Below are 8,895 nucleotides of genomic sequence, written 5' to 3'. Positions count from 1 at the left end.
TGCGTGTCATAGCAACTGGTTGTTCTGCCATTCAGTCAATTTGCATATTAGCCTGTTATTATATAGGATTGCTTATAAACTTGAAAGAATTCTCTTAAGTGTGAAGCCTTGTGTTTGTTTTGACAAATATAGAGAGCTGATAATTTCTTCTCACTAACCCATTTTATTCCTAAAGAAATGTATTTGTCCAAGAAATGATTCCCAATAAACCACACACACGTTAGAGTGCTTTAGAATTGCCTGAGGATATTTTTTAAAGTATAGATTCTTATACCCCACTCTCAAAGATTCTACTACAATAAGTGTGAGATTTTTATGAAAATAGCCCAGAAATTGCATTTTGAAATCACTGAGTATGTCTGCATGTTTATTCAATCTCTGTCATGGTAAATAGCTCAAAGTTATAGCTCTAAATGAAATCAATGAGTATGAGAAGCCTTAATTTACCAATGGAATAAAAACACACAACTCAGTCAAATGTTAGAAACTCAGTTAAATGTGTGTAGGACCTGAGATTTTCCCTAATTGTAAGCTAAAAAATTGGCCTGCCATAATTTCATGGATGTTGGCAGAAGACATTAATGATCTGGGATAGAGACAAAGCACTTTATTACTCACTATACAGCAAGCAGCATGAGCTTCATGTTCATGCCAGTTCTCCTTGTCCACACCAAATCTCACAGGGATGACAAGGAACACACAGGTAGATGCTGCATATGTAGGAAACCCCAAACCTTTATAAAGGGCTGCACAAAAATCTGCCCAAACCTTGCCCTGTAGGGAGATACTATTCTGAATGTCAAATAAACCTTCACTTGATTCCTGTTTGGAGGGAGGTGCTATCACTATCTTCCAAGTCTGTTTATTCTGTAAATGTCCTTGAAAAGATTACTCTGGAGCAAAGCTTTCATTGTATTAGCTTCCAAGACTTGCACAAACATGACAGGCCCATGAAGAATTCTCTCAACAATGAATTTTCCATTTTAATTGGATATTTTACAAGAGATAATCACAGGGACATCACTATCCCATTTCATTTCCAATGGGACTTGCTCATTTATGCCTCTTTCTCAAAGATAGATGTGAAGATTCCTCACCATTACCTCACTAGGGTTCCTGAATATTACAGGAGAGTGTCCACATGGTGTAGTTCCACAAGTAAAAAACAAACTACAGTCGTGCACCATGAGGGTGGGTAATTGTGGCTTTCGGTTTATTTCCATTCAATCCTGGCTCTTCAATATGCAGCTCAACTTCTCTCCTTTTAGATAACTTTCCAAAGTATGTGTGGAATCTATAGTTAGTGAGGTAAAACCCTCTGGTCCCCCCCTGCCCCAGTTTTCTCATCCCTATCACGACCTTTTAATCCCTTCTTTAAAAATAAAAGAAAATCCAATTACCTCATCCCCACACAATAAAATTTTACTGTAGAAATTCAAGACCCTTAAACACAAGCCAGATACATAAGAAAATTCTTCTCAACTTCTCTAAAACTAGGAGACTTAAATCTCCCAACCTCTATACATTTATTTTCTTTTATGACTCTAGTACTACAAAGTTGTGGAGAGAAAAAAACCCCTCATATTTATATCTTTCCATCAAAACCACCTAAATAGTGATATTCTGGCACAAATATATAACATTTAATAGTTTTTAATTTTTTTGCGTAAGACACTTGGTTTAATCCAAAGCCAAAAATTAAAAAGATGAGCTCAGAAAATGCTGAAAAGTTAATACCTAGTACTGACTATATTCTTGCTTGACTTATTACATGCTTCATTCATCACAGAATCTTTCCTTTGTGAATGGTTAGAATTTTTATTTATTGGGATCTTTCATTGCATGGATCTTATTAGTGGTGAGCTTAAATTTTATATTTAGAGCACTCATAGTAAAAGGCACTATGTTAAACAACATGGTGTTTAAAACTTCCTGACCTCAAAAGGTTATAGCCTATTAGAGAAAAACTGTTTTACATAAAAATTGTAAGGAAAAGTAAAAAGTGATGCCTCATTAGAGAGTGTATTCCTGCTGGTGTTGTAACAAATTACTACAATGTAGGGTTGTAAAATAAGACACATTTACTCTCTTTCAGTTATGCAGGTCAAAAAATCTAAAATTAGTTGCAGAGCACTCATAGTAAAAGGCACTATGTTAAACAACATGGTGTTTAAAACTTCCTGACCTCAAAAGGTTATAGCCTATTAGAGAAAAACTGTTTTACATAAAAATTATAAGGAAAAGTAAAAAGTGATGCCTCATTAGAGAGTGTATTCCTGCTGGTGTTGTTACATATTACTACAACATAGGGCTGTAAAATAAGACACATTTACTCTCTTTCAGTTATGCAGGTCAAAAATCTAAAATTAGTTGCATTGGGCTAACCTCAAGCTGCTAATAGAATTTCTCTTTCCTCTGGAGTCTCTAAGGATAATACATTTCTTGTATCTTTTACTCCTAGGGGCTGCCTACACTCTTTGTCTAGTAGCCTCTTCTTTTGGTATTTGCATTATCTCAACTTCTGCTGCTATTGTGACATCTTCTCTGACTGGATCTCCTGCTTCCATGTGTTGCCTTATAAGGACACTTGTGATTATATTGGGCTCCGGCAAATAATCTAGGACGATCTCCCCATCTCAGGTTACTTAACTTAATAACATCAGCCAAGTCCCGTTTGTCATATGGGATAATATATTTACTGGTTATAAGGATTAATATATAGATCTATTTGGTGGATCATTATTCTACTTAACACCTCTAGAGAGGCACATATTTTTGTAATTATTAAGAATAAAAAGTCTATACTTTTAATTACATACTTGGTTTGATATCTGGTGAAAAGTTTATTATTTTATATCTGATATGGGGAAATTATTTGTTTATTAATTTCCCCTCTAAAATGATATTATAACTGAACTAGGCCATTCAGAAAGAGAATAGGGGAGAGTGAGTGGGAGAGAGACAGAGACAGAAAAAGAGAGAAATCTGTTCTTTCTCATACCCTGTCATGAAGGTGAATTGCTAATCCACATAAAAGGCAACTCCCTCAACATTTTTAAATATTATAGTGAAAAAAATCTGTTAATGAAACAGTAGTTGACCTTAAAGTAGTCCAATATAACAGCTTCTGAACCTGCTAACTACTTATTGATTTATTTAGCTTGTTTGCCAATATTTTGTGCACAAGTTCAATATCCAAAGCTTAAGTGTGATGACTATAGACCATTCCTAAACCTGATAAAAATTTCAAAGGAAGAAAGAAGCCGGTGAGCTTCCTATAATAATATGGTAATATTTTGACAGTACTGTCTGCCCTGAATCAAAAGACAGGAAAGAGCATACCCTTGAAGCTTCACTCTGATATCACTATGTGATTCAAAGCAATCTTAATGAATATTCATGTTTTCTAGTGTCTGAGATGCTGTTATGAACCCATCAGTTATTAAGTAGTGACAACACAATGTTGTTTTGATGATTCTTATTTTATTATTCTTATCAACTGTTGTAATGTAGACTTGAGCATCAAAAATATATCTTCTAACTAAATCTGATTTATTATTTTAGTGACGTTGTAAAATAACATGTAATTCACAAAAATATAAGAAAAATATAAGGAATGTGTCACAACAAAGTACATATCCTTTCCAGCTTTAAAAACGTATTAAATTCTGCTTCCCACAAAAAAAGAATGGAATAATAGAGATGGGATTTATCGTAATACCTGAAGCAGCCAAAAAAACAAACAAACAAACAAAAAAAACACCCAGAAAATATTTAAAACAACTGTTTTTAAAACATCAGTCAATGAAGGACAGTGATTACTTGAGCTTTATTTTACTGAGACTGGTTTTTAACTGAACACAGGTTCAGCTGCCGGCCACAACAAAAGCCAAACTCATGAGATAGGTGCTTGTACAAAGGAAAGCAATTTATTCAAGTGCCGGCCACCAGAGAAGAAGGGGGATTCTCATCCCAAAGCCCATCTTAATGCCTCAGTGCAGGCAAGGTTTCTTATAGGGAGGTAGAGGGAATGCAGAACAAAGTGATCGGGGGGAGTGGTTGAGGACATGCAGACAGTGTCCTTGCTGGTCCCTATATGAATCTTTAAGGTCAAATTTCTGCAGCTGGGCGATCTGTGTCAGCCAGTCTTATGGTCAAGGCCATTCCTTGTACAAACTAGAACTGAAACTGCTATACCTATAACATGTTCACAAGTAAACTGTCGGTATGTGAGTTCTTTTTATAAGTTTGTTAGTACATTTTATCCTAATTCTATTTTATGATTAGTCAAAGTAGTATGAAGTTTTTATTTCCTATTACATGATTTCAGGTCACAATCCAGAGAGGGGTTATTAAGGCAGAGCTTGAAAAATTACTTGAGGTGATGTGAAAGTGCAGGGAGATCAAGGTGGTTCAAATTTGAAAAACAGTACAAACAAGAAAGAGCTATACAGAGAGAGAATTTCAGAGATCTACAGAAGACCATTCTTAAGTATTCCACCCAGTATTGTGAAGAAATTACCTGAGGCTGAGGAAAGAAGCACACAAAGTGATTAAAAGTAACATTTTCTGATGCTCTTAAAGGGATTAGTGCTTACTTCCGCCAGGAATACTGGAAAGTTTTATAATTCCGGGAAGATTGAGTAGGGCACATAAAAGAGTAATCTATCAGTAGAGGGGAATAATTAGTCCTAATCTGAGCACTATTCCAGTCCCATCTAACAAGTATTAAAAGCTAGAATGAAAGGATCATTTGCAGAAAGCCAACTTCTCCCAGAACAGAGCTTAAAATATTTATAAGAATATAAAATAACCACCATTACCCCAAAGTAAAATATTCACCATTATAAAAAGTAAAACTCTTAAAATATTTATAGATATGTAAAATATCTACCACCCAAAAAAATAAAAGACATGGTAGCCAATAAAAAATTAATAGACATGTGCAGAAGCAATCAATAGAATTCAATAAAAAAATCATTAGACATGTGAAGAAGCAATCAATTGAAATAGACCCAGTTGTTAGATTTAGCTAGAAATTAAAAGTTATAACTATTCCATATGTTCAAAAATTTAAGTAGAGGCATGAAAGATATATGTATGATTTTAAAATCACATTTCTATACATGAAAACTAAAGTATCTGAGATAAAAAGTAATATTACTAAGTGGGATTAATGGCAAATAGAAATTGCAGATTTAGTGAATTTAAAGACATACTAATAGAAATTTAACTAAAAGAAAAACAGAGTAACCAAAATAATAATGTTTAACAAAATGTCAGTTAACAGTAGGAACATTGTAAGTGGCATGATTTATATGTAATTGCAGTCCCCAAAGTAGAGAAGGGGAAGAGACTGAAAAAATATTTAAAGAAATAATGACTAAAAATTTTCCCAATTTTATCAAACCAATAAATCCACAGATAAATTAATCTCAATGTGCCCCAAACAATTCAACAAACAAACAAACAAACAACAAAAAATGAAAAACAGACTATACCAAGGCACATCAGAATCAAATGGCTTAAACCCAGAGGAAAGAGACACTCTTATAAGCAGTTGGAGAAAAAGGCACATTATAAAAAAAAGAAGAAGAAGAAGAAGAACAGAAATGAGGATAATGAAAAGTGAGAAGATAGTAGAAAAACATATTTAAAGTTATTTAAAAAGCACCTGTCAAAACAGAATTATTCACCCAGCCAAATTTTCTTTCAATAAAAAGGTAGATAAAGACTTTTTAAGATGAAAAATATGTAAGAATTGATCACCATCAGACCCATACTACAAATAAATTTTAAGTAATGTCCTTCAGCTAGAAAGGAAAGTATAGGAGATGAAAATATGTATCTACACAACGTAACGATGATAAACAGAGTTGGTACTATCATGAGTGGCTATATGAGGTTTTTTCTTACTTATTTAACTATCATAAAATTCCCTGAAATATTTAGGTAACCTAGAGAAAGAAAATAAAAAAAGAACTAGAAAAACATAAAAAAAGAGATAATGAAAAATTAAATGGCAGTTAAGCCCTAATTCAGTAATATTGTATTGCATGTAAATTGTTTAGAAACATTAATTAAAACAGAGATTAGCAGACTGCATAAAATAAAAGCAAGGTTCAACTATAAGCTATAAGCAAGAGATTAAATTCAAATCTAATGATGCATATAAGTTGAAAATGAAAAGGTGGGAAAGGATATACTATACAAATATTAAATAAAGGAAAGCAGGGACAGCTATATTAATATCACTTTAAGTACATTTAAGAGCAATGCAATTACAGTTGACCCTTGAACAATATAAAGCTTAGGGGTACCAACCTTGCACAGTCAGAAATCCGCATGTAACTTTTGACTCTCAAAATACTTAGTTTTCTCTCAGTATCTGTAAGTGGTTGGTACCTAGACCTCTGTAGATACTAAAATCTGTGGATGCACAAGTTCCATCTTTTAAATAGCATATATCAATTCATAAATTTGTCCATCCATAGACTTTAAACAGTGGGTCAAAAACAGTACAGGTATTTACTGAAATAAATCCATTTATAAGTGGACCTGCACACTTCTAACCCTTGTTGTTGAAGAGTCAACTGTATAAGAGACAAAGAAGGTCATTATAAAATAAGTGTCAAGCAACCAGAAGACAGAGCAATACTCAGTGTTTTTACACTGAAGAACAGAGCTTCAAAATATATTAAACAAAAGCTGATAGAACTGACAGGTGAAAGAAATATATACAATTACTAGAGGCCCAGTGCATGGAATTTGTGCACTGGTCGGGGCCATGGCCTGCGGGAATCGGCCCGCTGTGGGAGCACTGCTCATCCAGGTCAGCCAGCGGTGCTCCCACTATAAGAGTGCACTGACCACCAGGGTTCAGCTGCTGCATTGAGCATCTGCCCCCTGGCGGTCAGTGTGTGTCATAGTGACTGGTCAACCGGTCTTTCTGGTCATTCCACCGTTCGGTCGCAGGGCTTTTATTATATAAGATAACTAGAGACTTTAATACTTTCTTGCCAATTATTAAAATAAGTAGATAAAAAATAAGCAAGGATATAAAATAATTCAATAACACCATCAATAAATAGGATCTAATCTTCAATTATAGAATATGCCCATCAGCAGTAGCAGTATATACATTGTTTTCAAGCACTTATAGAATACATACCAAAATAAACCTTATTCTGGTCATAAAACAAACCCCAAACAAATTTAAAAGATTTAAAGTGATAGTGCAAGTGATAACAGGAAAAACTCCCAGTACTTGGAAACTAAATACTTTGTAATAATAAATTTTAATAGCGTTCAAAGGAATTCAAGTCATGCCAAGTATATTCTCTGACCTCTGGTATTAAAATAGAAGTCAGTAACAGAAAATAAGGTTAAGATTTCTGGAATATCCCCAAACATATGAAAATCAAATAACACAGCTTTAAACAAAACATAGGTCAAAAAAATCAAATAGGGCATCAGAAAATGTTTCTAACTACATAAAAATGAAAACAAAATATATTACTATTTTGAGCTGTCACCAAAGCAGTAGAGGATAATTTATGACACTAAAATGCTTACATTAGGAAAGAAGAAATGTCTCAATCAACTTTTTAGTGTCTTCCTTAAAAAACAAAATAAAACAAAAAACCTGAAAACTAGTAAGGGAACAAATAAAAGCCAAAGCAACTCGGAGAAACAGTAAAAAGTAGAGCAGAAATAAATAACATAGTAAATAGGAAAACAATACAAAAATCACTAAAACAGCTTTAGACATTTTTGAAACATATTTTCAGAGAATATTGATCTCTAAACTGCATGTTTTCCCTATATTTTCCAAATGTCATCCCTTGTCTTACAGCTTCCAGAGTTCCTGACAAGAAGTCTGTTATATTTTTTGTTGTTCCTTTTTATGTAATGTAATGTTTTGTTTTCCTTCCTCCACCCCTGCCCCTCAAGTTGCTTACCAGATATTTTCGTCATCTTTCTTTATCTGCATTTTCATTACTATGTGTCAACCCTCCCCCACCCCCACCCCCATATATTTCCTACTTGGGATTCTCTAGGTTTCTTGGCTTTGTGATTTATTTTCCATTAATTTTGCAAAATTGTTGGCCACTGTCTCATCATATTAGAGAGAGAGGAAGGGAGAGGAGAGAAACAAACATCCATGTGAGAGCCAAAAATTTATCTACTGCCTTCTGCACGCTCCCTACCGGGATTGAGCCACAACCTGGGCATGTGCCTTGAGTGTCATTGATTGAACCAGCACTCTTCTGGTGCATGGAACGAAGCCCAACCAACTGAGCCACACAGATGAGGGCTCATCAAATTTTCTTTCAACTGATCTTTTTATCCTTCTGGAAGGCTGATTATGGAGAAGATAGGACCATTACATATTATCACAGAGCTCTTGGGTACTCTGGTTTGATTTGTTTATTTTTTATTTTATTCTTTTTTATGTTTTGTCTTGGATAACTTTTGGCAGCAGATCTTCAAATTTGCAGTGGTTTCCTCAGATGTACGCAGTCTGCTCATGAGTTCATCTCAGAAATTCTTTATTTCTGGTATCATATTTCTATAGCTAGCATTTTCTTTTTACTTTTTGTGTAGTTTCTACTTCTTTGCTGAGTATTTCTTTTTTTTAATGCATGTTGCTCACCTTTTCCACTGGATACTTTGTCATATTAATCATAATTATTTTGTAGTGTCTCTCTGGTATGTCCAGATATCCAGCATCTGCATAATCTTTGAATCTAGTTTTATTGATTATTTTTACCTTGAAAATGTCTGTTTCCTTAATTTTTCTTTTTTTATCTTTCTTTATTGGTTAAGGAATTACAAATGTGTCCCCAAGCCCCCCTTAGCCCCCAACTTCCCACCCCCCCCCCACTCATGCTC

The 8,895-nt window shown here is 34.1% G+C and overlaps 1 long non-coding RNA gene across 1 annotated transcript in view; it reads left to right on the top strand.

Moving 5' to 3' along the window:
• The first annotated feature begins 3,551 nt into the window (after positions 1-3,551).
• Positions 3,552-8,895, top strand: part of LOC106724141 — an 18,157-nt gene continuing 12,813 nt past the window's right edge. Inside the window, exon 1 of the long non-coding RNA XR_001359895.1 lies at positions 3,552-3,563. This is a non-coding gene — a long non-coding RNA (uncharacterized LOC106724141). The remainder of the gene's footprint in view (positions 3,564-8,895) is intronic.

The sequence above is a fragment of the Myotis brandtii genome, unplaced genomic scaffold (assembly GCF_000412655.1).
Source record: "Myotis brandtii unplaced genomic scaffold, ASM41265v1 scaffold734, whole genome shotgun sequence".
NCBI classification, from domain to species: Eukaryota; Metazoa; Chordata; class Mammalia; order Chiroptera; family Vespertilionidae; genus Myotis; species Myotis brandtii.
This window is presented reverse-complemented; position numbering and strand designations above follow the sequence as displayed.